General features: G+C 39.2%; 1 long non-coding RNA gene across 1 annotated transcript; it reads right to left on the bottom strand.

Annotated features, from left to right (window-relative positions):
* Window positions 1-65: 65 nt before the first annotated feature.
* LOC310901733 lies at window positions 66-16,676 on the bottom strand. The gene is made up of 5 exons (XR_014586087.1): window positions 16,393-16,676; window positions 7,814-7,867; window positions 7,434-7,586; window positions 7,132-7,207; window positions 66-1,898 (listed from the first exon to the last, which is right to left on the bottom strand). It is a non-coding gene; the product is annotated as an uncharacterized lncRNA (long non-coding RNA).
* Between the last annotated feature and the right edge of the window lie 1,886 nt (window positions 16,677-18,562).

Here is an 18,562-nt window from a genome sequence, read left to right as displayed (position 1 = left end):
TCCATTATGGGGGCCTGACCAGAGAAGCCTATTGATATAACAGTAATGAAAAATAAGAAGTAATTAAGGTAAAAAAAAAAAGTAACAAAGGTCTCAGTCTGTAGCTGTGCATTTAACTCACTCCATCCAGAGTCTGCATATGCTAAAAAAGACAGCTTCAAAGTGGCCAAAAGTAGACAGCATCTCAGCTACTCTCCTGTACACACAGCCCATGCTTAGTTGGCCCAGGAATGCTTGGTGACAATAACCCATTGGGCTTGCAAGGGCCTTGTGTATGAAGGGTGCAATCCAGCATTTCTATTGGGAAAGGCCTGCATATATGATCCTGAAGGCTATCAGTAAAATGTCCTTAGTCAGAAAAATGGGGGGGGGAAATATCATGTTTCTGATTAGACTTACAGCTCAGGCACTTATAAAATAATAAATTACCTAAAAAAGTCAAGGAAGAAAAAATACAAACAGCTTGAATAGCAATTTACAAACTTGCTCAGCACAGCAATATTTAAAGCTGTTCTTCATGATATGTCATTTCCAGATAAGTTAATAAAGAAATATAGGAGAGAATCAATTTTTAGTAATCATTACCATGTACAGCAGTGAAACCTCCAGGCTATTCAATTAATTCTAGACCATAATTATGACCCAGGAACAAAATTGTATAAATCAGCATTTTTTTTTTATTATTTAACTGTACAAATAAGACTGATCTTGAGTGCAAATCAAGAGTTGTATATTTCACAGCTCTTGCTGTCCCAGAAAATAGGGTCTCCAAGGATTCCAGCCCCTTGAGGCATAAACTGCACACACTTCAAATTCCACAGGGATCACAATAATTATAGTAATTTTTAACTCAACCTGTCACAGTGCCCCAAAGACTCTCAGATTTCTTAATAGAATGCATAAAAGAGAAGGTGAAATTAGCTGGCTAAGCTAGCAAATTCTAGGTGTGAACTAGAAAAGATTTAAAAAAATAAAAATTAAAGTAGAAGAATCTCAAATCCCCCATTCCAATCCATGATCATGCTCACCTGAAAAAAGCCACAACAAGGAGAAGGGATGAGTTTCCTACATCATGTAATGTTTTGCGTTACTAGTGCAATTATCCTTTGTGGATCTCAAAGCACAGTGTTGTTACAGCAGCACAATTACTGCTCGAGCCTTATAATGTTTTAACAGGCAGACCAAGGCTCAGAGGTGAAGCCCCTTACCTAAAAGCATACAGACAGCAAATTTAAAAAATTTCAAACCAAACTCAGGAGTTCAAGAGGTCTCCATACTCTGTAGCTAGATGCACATGAGAAAGGAAACGAGAAATTCACAGACCCTCCAACTAGATGAATCCACAAAACCCTTTCAAAATCAGTGACAATTTGCTTTTGGTCCCCCAGAGCTTTAGGGAACATTGATACCTGCACTTTTTTCAGCTCACTGCTTCCCCCCAGGGTTTGGTCTCTCTTTCATTCATGTTATATATGTTAGTTCGCTTCTCACTTTCAATCCATAATGTGTAAACGTGGCCCTTAGGTTTACTATTTTTCAGTAGAATATTTTAATTAAACAATTATTTGAGAGTAAAATGTACACATCTATTCCTATTGACAGGTGTTTTATAAATTTATTCACTACAGTCTAATCCTTGGACACCAGTCTTGTCAAATAATGACGAAGGAAATGTTCCCTTCTGTGTCAAAGTTCTCCTGCTTCACCCAAAGTCTGATGGTTTTCATCTAGCAAGGATCTGTCTCTGGTGCTACTTTTCTATATATTCCCTTAAAAGTGTGGGAAAACAGTCAATAAGTAAACACCAGGAATGACGCAACTTCATGTGCAAAAACCATGCTGCATGTACCTTCTGGTCATAACATGTTTTCACCCACAGCCAGGTCAGTACTAGGATCCTAGAAACAATAATAATCATTATTATTTTTTTTAATAATGAAATGTAAGAGAGTTTGTAACACATGCACAGGCAGCATACGACTTTTAAAAATGTACAAAGGTTTGGAGATTTCTTTAGTAGAGGTAACACTGATTTCTACAAATATAACCTGTATTGGGAAATATTTTAGTTACAATGAGATTTGACCACAATGAATCTTCATAATGAATAGTAAATGAAGCTCTTTACTGTAATCTACAAATATACTTCACTGCCATTGGTTTAAAAACAAAAAAAAGAAGTTAGGCAGTGAATACGTATCTTTGTGTCTAACAATTTCATCTTTCTTCCCAGAATGCCTTCTTTGCAGACATCTCTTTAAAAAAAAAAGAATTAACCACACCAGATATCCAACCCAGTTTGTAAACCAAAAGGTTCAGCTAAACTTTCAGACTGTGGATAACTTACCTACATTCCAACACAAACAGCATTTCTAACTTACAGTTAGCTAAGGTTGTAAGCAGTGTCATCCTTAACACGACAAAGATATGAAAGTTAAATCTTAAATATGAAAAAAAGAATGGATATAAGCAGTTTAAGCACTTTGCATAAGTATTCTGTCACCTTTATATTTCATGCATTTTGTTAGACAATATTGACATATGATACTTCACTGTATACCTTCCAATAACAACTTTATCTCCGTTTTTGGAAATATATTCATGATACCTTTCAATCCAGATTAATATGCATTTATCTTGTTGACAGCTTAAGTACATAATTTACTTAGATTGATATACATACTCAGGAAAAAAAAAAAAGGAAACCTATCTATATATTGTAGCTATCGTCAGTATGACTTAATGATAATAAGAAATTGAGTTTCTAGACTTACCATGAGAAGTCAGTATAGTTCTTTAATATCAAAGTAAGTCAATAAAAGTTTATTCTATCTTCTCTTCCTTTTCTCTTTCCTATTTTAAAGTGACTTGTTTAAGATAGTGCTTTAAGAACCATGACATTCAGATTACTGGAAATCAACCAGAAGAACAAATTCCCAAGCTAAGATATCCCAGCACAGAATACTACTCTCTCTATATCTGTTATTTTTTGTTGTTCATCTCAACTTTGACACAGCAGCTTGTGGAGACAGATGAAGGCAAATATGACTGGTGACACATGCTGAGTAATTTCATGTGCCAGCGCTAAGCTCAATCTAGAAAGGTCAATATTCACTCATCATGCTGTTGCATGAATGACAGAGAGACCACTGTCAGTTGAAAGCTGTCATTTGGTTCACAGAACTTTTGCCATGTGATGTGCCAAACTGTAGCACAACCTTACACTGCCTACTTGGAACCAAGTCCCATTCTCCAACTAAACCCATGACCAAAAGAAACATCCTTCAGAAACTGAGATAGCTCTAGGTATATGCAGCAATAGTGATTTCCCCAAGCCACTGCCTGATGGGTAGTTCTGATGCTTTTGCTTGATTGATGTACAAAAAAGCTCCTCCCTCACAGACAGGTAGAAACAAATATAAAGCAATGACTTGCATCCTATCCAACCATTTGAAGCATACCAAAGTATCAGATGTTTCTGAGTACTGTTTCCAGCTTAGTACTGGCAAGTTCCTGATTTAACTCAAAACTCCTGAGAAGGGGGCAATTCCAGAACAGATCTATCAAAAGAAAATATCTTAATCTTTTGTGAACCTCATACACTCCAATTTCTGCAGTTATTCTGCGAGGATATTTGTTTGTTTCTCTTCAAAAGAGGAACCTGCTTTGGCAGGAGGGTTGGACCCAATGATCTTTCAAGGTCCCTTCCAACCCATTCAATTCTGTGATTCTGTGAGGATTTAAGATTAATCTCAGGCATAGATTGAATTTAAATATAATCAAAACATGTTGCTTTAAAGAACTCAATTTTCTGATTTAAATTTTTATAAATACATATATAATAGTGCTCATGCAATAGTTTTTCATGTTTAGTTTCCAAAGTAAGTCGGTCTTGGCATTGCCCAGTTTTAAAGGAGGTGACATGTAGATAGAGATTCTGTTAATTAAGTGTGAGAGTGAATTTCATCTGTATTTCCTTTCCCTTCCTCCTCACACTCGTCTGTATCACCAAGGTCCAGATGACATTGCTCACAAAATAAAGCTGCAACTATACCTCTACTCAGAGATAAGGAGTTGCACGGACACGAAGAAAGAACTCCGGTCCAGCCATCATTCCTCCTCCCAGCTGAGCAGCAATAACTATCTCCATGTTGCCTGCTTCAGTTCTATCTTCAGGATGTTACATTAGGGTCTGAACATGAGAGTGCTAGCAAACATCTGCATTTTGTCTTTTGTTGCCATGAAAGCTGGAAAATTCTGAAGAATGTGTGTAGCTTAGTTCAAATATGTCATCTCTTCTGTTAAGGTTTATGTTTTTCTTTCAAAGTTGATCAATTGCATACTGACTACGGGAAAGAAGAACCTTTAATTACTTTTCTGATCATTGTATCTTGTTCTCAGTTTCCAGTCCAAGGCTGACAACTGAGCTACAGAAGGTATATTCAGGGGAAGATAGGCTTGTAGTTAATAAATGTAGTTATTCAGATACAAGTTTAAAGAGCGGCTACCCAAAGTCGTATTAATGTCTGGTACAAACTCAAATATTACTTAGTAGGAGGAAAGTGTTAAAATGGACATGCAGAAGTAGATCTCTGTTCTGCTCTGTGGTGGAATAAAAATTCTGCAAGTGTTTCCTTTCTTGATTTCTAAATCATGTTTGGCACAATATAAGTGTGGAGAGATGCATTATCATCTCTGGAAAGAAAGAGCAACCAGAGGGAATGATGTTAAATTATAAATTAAAAAAATAGAGCAGCATTTATCTATAAATCTAATGAGACAGGGTACTGAATATATAACAATCATAGCACAGTTTAAAACAAAATGAAAATATGTAGTTATTCAGAGTGTAAATTGGACTTGAACAGTGCATTATAAAATTTGATATATAAAATGGGTTAAAATAAATAAAAAACATAATGCAAAGCTTATTAACCAACTTGTGAACAGCATTAAACAACTACAGGCATATGCTCACTCTGATCTCAGCCTTTGTTTTTTCACATTCCCAGCTAGTCTCTTCACAGGGGGTACAGAAGAGAGGCGTTGGATAATGAGAAAAAGTTCTTGGATCTAAATTGGAGAATGATATTATTCAAAAGACCTCACATTTAATGTTGTTTTGTTTTGTTATGCTAGCATTCTCCAATGGTGCTCTACAATTTGGTATACAGGCACACTTCTCAGCTTGCAGATTACAATAATTTTCCAGGTTCTAGTCTGCACATTTGTTGGAACAGGTTCGGATCTCTGACTTCTTATCAAATATACCTGTACTGGACACCATGGATCAAGCAGAGCTCGCAACTTATTGTGTCACAAGCTAAATTTAAAAGAAAAATCATCCAAGTTTTAAGTAGCACTGAGTGTGATGGACCGTATCTACTCTACCTTGGGTAATACAGCTAGCTACATGGGAGCTAGCTAGCTACCTGGGAGACTAGGTAGAGCTTTCTTGTGTCTGTTTGAAGTTTGATAAAATATTCACTGGAAGCTTTTCCAGGTTTATTGTTATAGTGACTAGATTCAACTGAGACAGATTATAACAGGCTGGATTTGTATTGTTCTTCTATTATAATGAGTACCTGTGAGTGAATAAACATACTATATTGAGTGTATTTCTCCTACAGTAGATACCTAATGGGAAAAATAGAAGAATGGTTTGAGTTGGAAGGGATCACAGAATCATAGAATATCCCGAGTTGGAAGGGACCCATAAGGATCATTGAGTCCAATTCCTGGCATCACACAAGTCTACCCAAAATTTTAGACCATGTGACTAAGTGCACAGTCCAAATGCTTCTTAAATTCAGACAGGTTTGGTGCCGTGACTACTTCCCTGGGGAGCTTGTTCCAGTGTGCGACCACCCTCTCAGTGAAGAACCTCTTTCTGATGTCTAGCCTAAACCTCCCCTGCCGCAGCTTGACACCATTCCTGTGGGTCCTATCACTGGTGATTAAGGAGAATAGGTCAGCGCATTCCCCTCCACTCCCCCTCGCGAGGATGACAAAGATCATATTACAGCTTCCCCTACATGGACCTGGATACAAGACAACATTGTTGACACCTCCATTCAACCTAGCCTGGAAAGCTTCCACGGATGAGACATCCACAAATTATCTGGGCTCCTATTCACCCTCAGGCCTGGCCCTCGCCTTCAGCTCGGGCTTCGCCCTCAGGCCTGGCCCTCGCCTTCGGCTCATAAGTCTTGGGAGGGCTGCTATCACTAGTAGATACAATGTCAGTCTGTATGCAGCCTTAGACAAGGTTGCTGAAACCCATCTAGCCCATGGTTCCTCTGTTCTACTCCTCTCTCAAGGAAGTCTTCTTGTTTATTGTGACCTACAGAGTAATATTATTTATGAATTGTGCTATGGAAATTCATGGTATCACATCTGTTAATTAAGCCATGTGCATGGCCCACCTGCCCAGGATGGAAACTGAAAACTTATGTCCACAAAATAAAGTAGTTTTTATGCAACAAATGAATTAATACTCATTTTTTAAGGGATGTCCCCAACTATAGATACAATTACTGTGAATGTTGGTTCAGGTTCCTTCCCCTCTCTACAACAAGTGATGTAAAGTACCAAGACACAGCATACTTTTTGTGAGGAGCTACTCAAAACTCTTCCAGTCTCCTATGCTGTCTAAAAAGAAGAAAAAAACTAAAAACACTGGTCCAGGAAAAGACTATCTTCCAGAGATCTGAAATTATCTTTTTGTGCAGAGAATTGGCTGCTGATCACTTTGCACACCCATACATTTAACTCTGGGCCTTATTTACACTCATGTCAGATCATCTTCAGCATGATTTTTTGCAGCAACCAGGTACGTTGTACAATGCTCCAGAAAAGTATCTGCAGTTATTCCTGTATGCTTATACAAAGTAGATTAGGGAATGAGTTTGTTAGTCATCACAACTTTCACAAAATTAGGGAAATAGACAACGAAAAGGACAGATTCATTCTCTCAACGGCAAAGATCACACAAGATAGAGAAAAAAAATAACTGATTTTATATGAAAGGTTTCTCCTGTGGGGAAGAGAGCTTGCCTTTTGTCTCAGACTTTGTTAAAAAAGTAGAATTTCCAGGAGAAAACTCAGCCTGCTTTCCCATCATTTGCTTACCTCATAAAATATGCAAGACAGTGCTGGCAATGAACCTTGCATCAATTCATCAACATGCCATTCCTGAAGATTCAACCTTCATTGTACAGGATAAGAGTCACCATCAGATAGTAAGTTAGATCCATACTGATGCTCTCAGTGCATCAATAATTAAACAGGACTTTCAACCACATCGCTTAATATGACAAAATATTTCTTAAGAATTGTGAAATTATCACCCCCCAAAAAATTACCAAGATTACAAAGAACCCATCATGCTCAATGGTGTGTGTTCAGAGACATAGAGCATTCCTTCCACTTACTTTAACACAGCAGTAGTATTCAATGGCTTCAGGCTGTAATTAACAGCACAAAGCTCTCTTACTGGGAGACAGGATAACAATTCAAGAAAGTATATCTATATTCTGCAGCAGGTTCCTGAGATGCTCAGGGTTTAAATAGCTTTTAAAGCAAACCTAAAGGATGTTGCAAAAATTATGGTTAGTACAGGTGAAGAAAATGAACAGAATCCAAGCACTAATATAAGAAATTAACGCCCCTAATTAATTTTGCTGCCTTACCCTGCTAAGTCCAATCAAAAATGTTGCAGTGTAAGTTAGTCTCCACAGTTTGGGGAACCAAACTACTCCTAATGCAAATATCACCCGTTCTCTTGGAAAAATATTAGAGTTGGAAGAAGTACCTGGTAGGATGCTCCTGGCCGTAGAGTTCACGTGAAATATTTTGGGAAGTTCTTCTGTACATGGAGGAGGGGAAAAAAAAAAAAAAGACTTTTGTAAAGGTCAGATGCTTATCCTTCAACCTGCCACTGAATGTTGCACAAAGCTTGCAATTCCTTCATGCCATTCCTGGTGACTTCTTAGGAAAGAGAAATGGAAGATGCACAGGTTGGACAAATTGTTTTGATGATGGCAGCATGCTACCAGACATCTTTCCCAAAGGTCCAATCTTTCCTTCTTCAGTAAGTGGAAAGAGATAAGGTGAGAGAATAGCTGTGCTCTCATTGTGTGTCAGTGCTTAAGGACATTTTCACATGATCAGAAACATCTGAGTCATCCCAGTTCAGCTCATTCATAGCCCATCTGTAGACCACCACTATGAAAATTATCTCACTGTCAGTTCATTGCATCCAAGAGACTTTTTTTTTTTGTAGTGTTAATGCAGAAAATGGACTGGTTGCGATAAGCAGACCAGTTTATTCTGTTTCAATTGAGATCCAGGACAAATTACTGAACTTTTTTTTTTTTTTTTTTGACAAAATTGCTACATGGAAGAAGAGAACAATCTTGTAAGATAGTTTTGGTTTCCTGACGTCTTGGCCTTTCCCAGTCATGGCAAGAGTGTCCTTTCTCACTAAACTGTACTAGTCACACCACGCAGTCTTTAGAAGAACTGAGCTGTGCAGAATTACACTCACCTCTACCATTTACAGGTGAAAGTGGGAACCTCTTATGGTTGAAACAACTGAGTGGAATGCCTGATAAGTGCCCAAAACTGTAGCTTTAGCTTTCCTATGATGTGGGAAAACCCTGTCTTCATCTCATTCCCTGACCCAGTTTGGAATCCCTGAAAAACAGGCTGAAGGTAACTATTTTGTTCTTCCTGGCTATTTTTTACTGTAAACTGACTGGGAAAGGAATTCTCTCCCACCAAGTGCCTATCTAGTGGCTGTCACAGAAGAATCCTGTTAGCTCAGATTTTAGACATTCTTTTGATGCTACTGCTAATAATAACAGTAAGAAATGTCATTTCTCTCATCAAGGAACTTGAGCCTCAGTGTACTTTGCAGCCCATATTCTTACTAGCTTCCTTTTTTCCACAGAAATTAAAATGGAAATGTCAAAGCAACTGCAGCAGCAAGCAGTGCCTAAGTACAATCAGTGTAATACAGATGCTAGAGCATTTCATCTGTAGCTTTAAAAAAAAATACTACTTTCTTTGTACATAAATATGGATTTTGTTGCTATCTTAGTAGGAAGAAAAACCAACAAGAATGCAAAGCTTTTCTTACTTCCTACCTGGAAAATGTGAAGGATCAATATTTAAAAGCATTTTTTTTTTTTTTGGGTGGGGGGGGGAGGTGTTTAAAGAAATGTTAACTCATTGGGACTAATTCAATTATCAGTTAGAAATAGCTTGTGATATCAGCTTTCATACAACTATTCAATATACTAAGAACATTTTTTTTGAATATCTGGAAAGTGATTTAAAGCATCGTTTTCTGTCCTGTTTCCATTTACAGAACATATATTTTTTCTAATGTTGCTCCTAATAAGTGAAGAGACAAAATGTAGAAATAACAGCAGAACTAATGGTGTTATAACATCCCTTTAGAACTCAGTGCCAGTGGTTGGAGTCAGCTGCAAGTTCTTCACCTTCCTTCATCTTCAAAATATGAAGAGTTTCTGGTAGGAAAGCATCAGTTCAAGTGTACAACAAGCATCAGAGCAGCCAGGTCAGTGTATACTCGGGAGACTGTGGTGAGACTGATTTACGCTGCAATTTCTCCAAGGCTGTAGTATCACGAGATTCCAACTTCACAGGTCATTTCTCTCCTGGCCTATTCCTCCCTCCTGCTTTCTGCTCCTACACCCCTAAAACAGCACTCTCACTGTTTACTGGTATAAATATTTGTGGGACAATGCAAATTGTACTAAGGTTAAAAACAGTCCTTCATTTATTCTCAGGGCAGCTTTGCCTCTAAATTGCAGGTATTGTAAAACTGTGACTTGAACTATGTGAAGACAGGAAAAGAGAATCCTAGAAGATGCGCTTGTGAACAGAACAACCTCATTCAGCATATTTTTAACTTCCCTTCCATAGTAGCCATTTAAACTGTTCTATACTCCTGACATCATTATGGAAGGTGGTGAGAAACACAACACCCACCTCAGAGAGATCAGACATTCAATATGAGAACATTCATTAACATTCATAAGCAATTCTGAAAAAAATGTGTTTTTTTTTAAATGTGATTTATGAACCACTATTTAAATCAGGAAAAAAAGACAAATCAGAAACCGAGTCCTGAATTCTCAGAAAGAGAATTGAACCAGAAAGAAAATGTGAACCAGTTTCTGCTTCACAGAAACAAGCTTCAGCCTAAGTAATAATATACTTATTAGAAAAAGAATTGAAAACTACTATTTTCTTCATCTCCTTGTGCCAGTTAATTGTTGTTTTACCAGATTATCAGATCTATTCCCAAAATGAAAAAAAAAAATTTGAAAGGTTCAGCTTCAGGTTTGCTGGGGTAAATGAATTGCGAAACTGCAATGGAATTGCTGTCAAAGATGCATGTCGAGAGTGACATTAAAAACTTCACATAAGTTCTGGATGGATTTCCTTGTTGGCAAGCAACCTTGGAGAAGACTCAAGAGAGGTTTTGACAGCAGCATGTGATATGTTTGAAGAATAGCTTGGAGAACAGTCAACACTCAACCATCATCTCCACTGGGTTAGGCTCAGAAAAATTCCTGAATTGCAGATACAGACCTCTAATGTTAAACTTTAAATCCAGTGCTGGTGTTGAAAGCATGAACACCATGCAAAACTATGGATCATAAAACCTAAAGTATTCATAGCAAACAAATAAAGGTTGCTGTATTAAATAAAGGGAATAATTATTTCTCAGAATAAGGATAGACTCCATCCATTTTAAGAGGCCTAGTTGTCTGAACAAAGTACTTATTAAACATGTTGTACTTACTAAACATGATTGAGAACATTTGCTGGACAGCAAGTGTTCTCAAAAGACCCACCAGTTCTGCAGCAGCCTCACAAGGGTAAAGGGGTCATTTTGATCCTGTCACCCTGAATCTGGCTACTGACAGTTAGAGGATGTAAATGCAAAAGTAAATAAAACTTTAGAAAAGTACACACTATGTTTCACTATCATATCTTTCACACATTATCTTCTCCCTAACATGTCTTTTATGTCCAAGTTGGATTTCAAATGATTTCCAGTAATTGGAATAAACCCTGGAGAAAAACATAATGTGGCAATGAAGTATCCCTACAAAAGCTTCATTCTAAAGCATTGAAAACACTTAATAGGAGGAAATGATTCCCTGGGTGCTTTGTTTAAAAAAAGTAGTATCATACATCCACTTCTTTTTAAATCTATGTTATTCTTTTGTCTCTAAGGAATAATATATGTTTATAAGAAGGAATACCATAACATCAGGCAGCTAGTAGGAAAAAAGAATACAAGTATTTAATTCATACCAAAACATGAGAAAGCATGGCAAACAGGGCAAAAGGTTTGCTCCCTTATCTGCTTCAGCTGTCTCAATCTTAGAGAATGACCAAGACTGCCAAAATACACTGAGAACTTGGTGCTCTCTCAGACGTAGCTGCTGATACTTATACTATTTCCATCCTCTGGGAGAAACTGCAGCCACAACAAGGTGATGGTCACCTATTTCTGCAGATAAAGCCAGGCATTTTCTCCTCCGGGCTAATTAGGATATAGCAGGGACACAACCATAAGTGGTCCCCAAGGAAATCAGAGCTGCTGCCATATAGTAGGCTGGGTTCCCATAGCAGAATAACCCATTTGCAAGTTGGCTGAACTCCACAGACCTCCTGTATTTTGGCTTTGCCATCAATACCTGCCTGGGATGAACAAAATAGAGGCTGTCCCAGACAACTGTCTCTATCAGCTGCAATTTAGTTTTTGTTTTTAAAAAAATGCTGGAGAAACACTATAAAATTCAGAGCACAGAGAAAAAGCTTTCATTTCTCATTGAGGCAGTAGAAGCGACATGTTCATCCATATGAATCCTGACAGTGTTACAGTTGTGACCAGCTCTTCTTTCTCATGTGTTTGCTAACCAGGTCTTAAAAAAAGACATCACTGAGGGACTGCAAGATTGAAAGCCCATTGGAAATAGGATATAAAAGGAGCAGACTGAATATGCAGTTTTTTTACATTACCTTCTTGGCTAGATCTCAGGCTTTCTGCATGCCAAATAAAGACATAAAGAGTGTTTCCCCCTGTCCTTCCACCACTTCTCTATATTCCATGACTAATTTCCTATGATAAGGACAAAGAAGAAATAACCGGGTTGGTTTCACAGTTGAAGAATCTGTTTTCTGTTAGCAAACAACCAGCTCAGAGTTTTCTACCTGGGCATTTGGTCAACAGCTGCATTTAAAAAAGCATATATAACCTTAAAAACAGAAGGAGCTATCAGGAATAACAGCCTATAAAGCAAGCTATAATTCTGCTGGCTCATAAAAGTACATCAGAAGATCTAGACCAGACAACCATTAAGATTAAAACAAGGCAAATGGGCTGTGTGTTTAAATCAGGAGAAAGTGAGCAATGTAGCTCCAGAAGGCCCCTCTCTGCCTTCAGTGAAATATTTCAGAACTTGCCTGGATACACTTTTGTCTCCAAAGCAAAGAGAAAGACAGAGCATGTCACTAGTGGCCATGTTACTAAACAGGAAAAAAAAAAAAAAAGGAAATATAGAGCAATGCAATTAGTGTGACTCATGACAATGATTAAAACTTGGTACCATATTTATCTGAAATTCTTTTGCTATAGCATAAAGAGTAGTTGTGATTGTAATGACATCAGATTGACTACCACAAGTTATTATCAAAGAGAAATTAGTGAGCTGCAGGATGAATAATGTAATGGTCATGATAGATTAAAATTTGTCCTGTTTGATGCATTCCAAATACAGTGTGTGGTTACACAAGTTGTGTTGGCCAGGTGATCTAGTGTCTGAGTTTTAACATAAGATATAGCAACTTGAGTTCAACATTAGAAAGGGACGAAACTGAAACAGAGAGAGAATAACGGTATTTTGCACTCAGCAATCTTTTATTCTGGCATTTGTGCAGTCAAAAGGTACCCATTCTGACCCAATGTCAACATCAGCTCATGGTCCTAGCTCTTTAAGAATGAAGTAGCCCAAGTGACATCAAAATAGACCAGGATGCTACAGACAGCTCTGCCTCAGAGCAAGTATTAGTTTTCTGTGGGAGTGTGGCCATGGGGGTCGACAAGCCCCATGGTTGGTGATAACATCGGACTCTAAACGATGAGACCATCAGGAATGTAAAGAGTTTAGAGGGAACAAAGAAAGGTGGCTCAGGAGACGCCTTGTTGTCTCAGGTTGCTTGTTCTCCAGCCGTTAAGGCATGGAAGTTGCTGGGTGTTTGCTGTTGCCGGGCAAAGTTGTTGACCAATGAATAGTTAGTGGAAAAGTACTGCTGTGGGGCAAATAGTATAAGAAGGGAGCCTGTCCTCAATATGGGGAAGCAACAAGGGTAATGAAGTTATGTCCTCAATATGAGAGATGAAATTAGGCCCTCAGTAAGAGAGAGTTGAAGTTATGCCATCAATAAGGAAGTAGCAGTTACTGATCCTAAAAGAACCCTGGTGTCCATGTGGTCGCTTCTCAAGTTATCCCACTGGGGATAACTGAAACTCAGGCCTGAAGATGGAGCACAGACTATGAGTACAGGTGAGATACACACAGGATAGGAAGGAAAGTGTTAGTGAAGAAGGAAAAGGATATACAGAAAAGTTTTTATTCTCATTGATTTGTTTTCAGTGACTTTGGACCTAGGAGGTCTGGGGAAGAAGGGAAACATCTAGTAGTCACTAATTATGGTAGTGTGAGAAACACTATGTAGCCAATAACTTAGGCTCAGGCAAGGACCTCAGTGAAGTAGTAATTTAATCATGACTGCAATGGTGGGCACCCTACAAGCAGGAGCACACCTACTGGTTCCAAAACAGTTTATATACTTTTTGATGACAGGACCCTCCCGTTTCCCCACTGAGTGGGTAATCCAGGTTCACAATCTATCTGATGCTTCACAGACAATGCATGGCCTTCAGTTGCCAGCCTGTTAAATTTCAGATTTCTTTTGACTTTTTTTTTTTTTTAAACTGTTTGAAGTGGTAATGTTTCTTCACTTATCTGACTTGACTTAACACCGTGATTTTCACCTAATTGTTCTAAGGAGTCTGGTTGTCTGCATTTTACAGGGTCGTCTGCTAAGTTTTCTTATCACTGCAAGCATATCTCAATACCCCATTCCTTACCTTTAAACAATGTAACTCTGCAAAAACATTTTTATTGCCACAGTAGTATCCATTTCCCTCAGGTAATTTTTAACACTACTCAGCTGAATGCAACATCTTCAGCTGAAGAAATATGGGATACTTGAAACTATAGGGAAAGACAGCAGAAGTCTTGTCCTTCTAAACGAGAGAGCACCAAGTGTACTGAACTGCCCAAGGGAAGCTTGAATTAATTTCTGTTGCTAATTTTGGGCAAATTCCTCATTAGTTTACATTTCCTTTTTTTTTTTTTCTCCTCTGATCTCTTTCAGAAGAAGTCAGGATTGTACCCTCCTGCTGGATTTGAATAGTGAAGGTCTTATGGATACTTTGAGATTTTTCTTATCCAGTTGCTAGATGAAAATTCTCCAGACATCACCCCACCAAATGCTTGTACTAGAGGTAACAAATTGCATTCCTAAAACAGGGAGACATAAGTGACAGTAAAGAGATTTCTGCCTTCCACTTGATCCTGGGAAGTGGAAGCTGAACATATGATTTCAAGTTCTTCCAATGCAGAAGTTATTTTTGTTCCACTGAATTGTATTTTCATTGCTGGGGAAAGCAAGCATTGAATATTCACAAGGTTGAGAACTCCAAGAGGTGACAGGAGAAATTCTGTGCCATACACAATAAATTGAGTAACTAAACCCCATGCGCGCCCCTCCAGCAAATGCTGCCAAGCTCCAGCAATCTCAGCTCCAGAGTAAAGTCATTTCCATATCCCATAATGAAGGATGCATAAATATTTGTTATTACCATTAATTTATTAAAGAGGCACATACACTGGCAATCAACATCATTACAACCTAGAAGGAATTTGTTGAAAATCATGAGGGGGCAGAGCAAGAAAAGTTAATTGCCCACACAAACCCTAACTTCAAACAGGGACTCTGTAGAGTGTTAGACTTTTAATGGTATTTGTGAGGGTAGAGTCAGATTTAATTAACCGACTAATGCTTAATTATTCCTGCAATAGCCTAGCTTGGAGACAGAAGAACAGGGCCCAAAATCTAACTGACCTGCACAGAGTGTGGTATTTTAGAACAGACTCACAGAAAATCTACCTCTGAACTTCTGTGGACATGCAGAATTTGGAAAAAGCCTCCTCTCTACTCCCTTTGCATGTAGGGAGGATTCTCTATTACTGTCCTTTTTGTGAAATCTTTTTTTCCATCTCAGAACATCTGTGGGAAGCCTCCAGACAGTTAGAAAGCTCCTTAGTCTACAGTCATACACTTACACAACATACAAGCACAGAGGGGAAGTGCCTTCCTCAGCCAACATCTCAAGTACAACGTAGAAATTATTTTGAGGACTGTGGTGGTGGAAGGGGCCCAACTGCCCCAGTCAGTGACTGGCACCTGCACTTGTGGATTACAGAGCAAATTCCCCTTAAATACCCACCACCTACTGGGAAGTTTCAGCCCCTATAGGTAATCCTCTATAAGCAAAGAGAAAGAAAGATAAACCCTAGGGCAACGCTGCACTAGCTGTAAGGCTCATCCAGCACAAGTAAATAGCTGATCCTCCCACACCATTAAAACAGAACTTTTAGGTTCATTTTCAGCCTGCTAGAAGGCTAACAGAAACACTTGGCTCTCTTTCAGAGCAGATTACATGACTAGCCCAGAAATCTGCCTGGAACCAAGACAGGCTTTTCTGGAAAGACCGTTCATTGAAATATTTTGTCATGAAAGCCTTAGTACCATGAGAAACATTGTCCAGATGAAAGGATATTTCATTTCTTATTTCGAGATAAATTTGTAGGTTGCTTCCACCCACAAACTCAGCCAAAGTTGCAATGATCCCTTCCAGGATATTGGATTTAAAGAAAACCAAACTCCCTAGGGTTTTGTCAAGCTGAGTAGCCTAAAATCCTCATACAGTAGACCCTGAGGAATATTTCATTGAGAGATTTACAAGAGCTTCGAGGACTAGCATAGCTAAGGATTGCTTACCCTGTGGATGTGACTGCTTTTGGAGCAAAGGTTTAGAGCTCAGCACACTTGAAATCAGTCTTTGGGGAGAGGCAAGTGTGGCAGGGGGCTGTGGATCTGAAAGCACATTTCAGTCCCCTACAGGTGGCCAGGGCTACTTAACACTCCTGATGGTTTTTTTTTCAGAAAGCCAGAGGCTTTTATAGCTATACTCTGTATGCATAGAAAACATACCTGGGAAGAAGGAATAAAAGAAAACTCTCTCTCTGTTCTCACTTCCAATACTTGCTGTTGAGCCTTGAAGGTGATGCTGCTTCTGTTCTTTTACTTTCTTTTTCTCTCCAATCATGCAAACTCACATGACACCTGAGAAACTTGACTTCGAATCACTGCCCTCATCATTAGGCTGTCTTGAGGATGCCCTGCCACCCCCAAACTCTTCATCTCCCACGAGCCTTCCCTCCTCAGCTTCCTTTCTGCCAGCATGCCATAGCCTCACCAAAGGAAGCATGTTTTATATATGACTTACTGAGCATTCAGGTGTTGGTTCTTCTTGGCATTAATTTGCTGCCTTGGTAAATAATTTAGAGCTTCTTAGCTGGAGGCACACAGCTGGAACAAGGCAGTCACCACTGAAAAACCACAGGTGGGTTACCCACTCGAACAAATCCTGCCTGGCACCGTGGGTGCTTTTACTTAGCACTAGGCACTAATAATTTCAAGTCCATCAGCATTGAAATCCCACCCTGCCCGCTATTATCTTTTATGTTGTGGTAGTGTCTAGAAACCCCATCTCTTGCTCACTGAAGTACCCCATAACAGGCAGCAGGAGCATAACAAAAGGCCAGGAGCGTAACAAAAGGCCAGGAGCGTAACAAAAGACCAGCCACACCTCCCCAGAGACAGTCCAGGTGCTAGGGATGGAATGAAAAGTAAAAAAAATAAACAGTCTGGTCTGTGTTTGCATTTGATCCTTGTCTTCCTCCACTCTTTCGCTTCCTTGTCTTCCTGCATCCAGGCCCTGCCTTGTATCTTTCTGTACGCAGATGTCCTTGGGATCCCCCTTCCAGGGAATATTTACTCAAGTCAACCCTTACCCTTTTGTCTTCCTCTTGTTTCTGTCTGAATTATGTTGTCCTCACTGCAGCTACAGGACTTTTCAGGAGACACATTAGTAGGAAATGGAGAGGGTTGGGGTGACACACAAGGGGGTTGCAAGGTTGGACTGCAGTGTGTAGGGGAAGAGGTCATGACCAGAGCTGTAGGAAAGAGGATGGTATCACAGACCACAGAGAAATACCAGGAGTCTCGCTGAAATCGATTTGGTGGTAGCCAGGAACCTGCAAAGCCCCACTCTGTCTTAATGGTTAAAAAAATCTCCTGGTCTCAAACACACACCAAAAAGGAGCAGATGCTAATGAACTTCTGCCTCTACCTCTGTGGATTCCTACATTTTTTATCCCAGTCCTATGTTCTTTTCCTTATTAATGGATATTTACCTGCCTGCATTCAGAAGAAAAACCTAGCCTGATTTTTCCAGCCTTGTTTTCTCTTCTCATTCCTGTCCATAATGCTGATGAGGATCTTAGTTACCTTTGCTAGTTGCTAGTTACCTGATGGGGGGCTTAGTTAACTTTGCTTAACATCAGCTGTTGCTGCAGACTGATACAGTGAGGAGCTGACTGCTTTATGTACAAGTGCCTGTAAAAGAATGGGAATAAAGCATACCCTGTCTGATTTATTTAACAGTTTATTAACATCTTTCTGTAGAAAAACAAGCAACACTAAATAATTCATGGAAAAGCAAGAAAAGTCAGCCCTTGGGCCCATCATGGTGCACACACTGGAGTGACACAAGGAAAATGATTGTGCCCACAGACAGCAGCTCATGTCAGCCCCACAGAGAGACTTCTGAGTAGCCCACAGCTCAGCACAACCTCAGTTCTCTGCCAGTCTCACCTCCCACCAAGTAATCCACTGCTGGCAGAGTTTCCTCCCAACACCAGCAATGTTTCAGCCTCCCACCAAACTACTGTGGATGTCCAAGTTGTATATGCCAACATTATCACCTCAGCTGAAGCTTCCTTTGGCACATGTTACGGCATCATCTAATGACAGCCAGTACCAGGGAAGCCTGCCTGGGAGTGCTGTGCTCTTTCATCCTGAATATCTAATTTAGTGAAAATGATAGCTTACAAAATGGGGAAGGTTATTATAATAAAATTACAATGAAGCTTCCTAGTCTACCCTAATTAATTGCGTTACTTTGGATTTAACTAGTGATTCCCCCAGGATCACAGCAGGAATAACTAATGTGGAGACCCTGATTAAACAGGTCAGTTCCCGTTCATGTACCATTGAAAAAGTCTGTGTCTTTTTCTTGACACTTTGGCAGGGCTGTAGA

Source organism: Anser anser, assembly GCF_964211835.1.
Source record: "Anser anser genome assembly, chromosome: 6".
NCBI lineage: Eukaryota > Metazoa > Chordata > Aves > Anseriformes > Anatidae > Anser > Anser anser.
The sequence above is the reverse complement of the archived record's forward strand: the minus strand, read 5'-3'. Positions and strand labels throughout refer to the sequence as shown.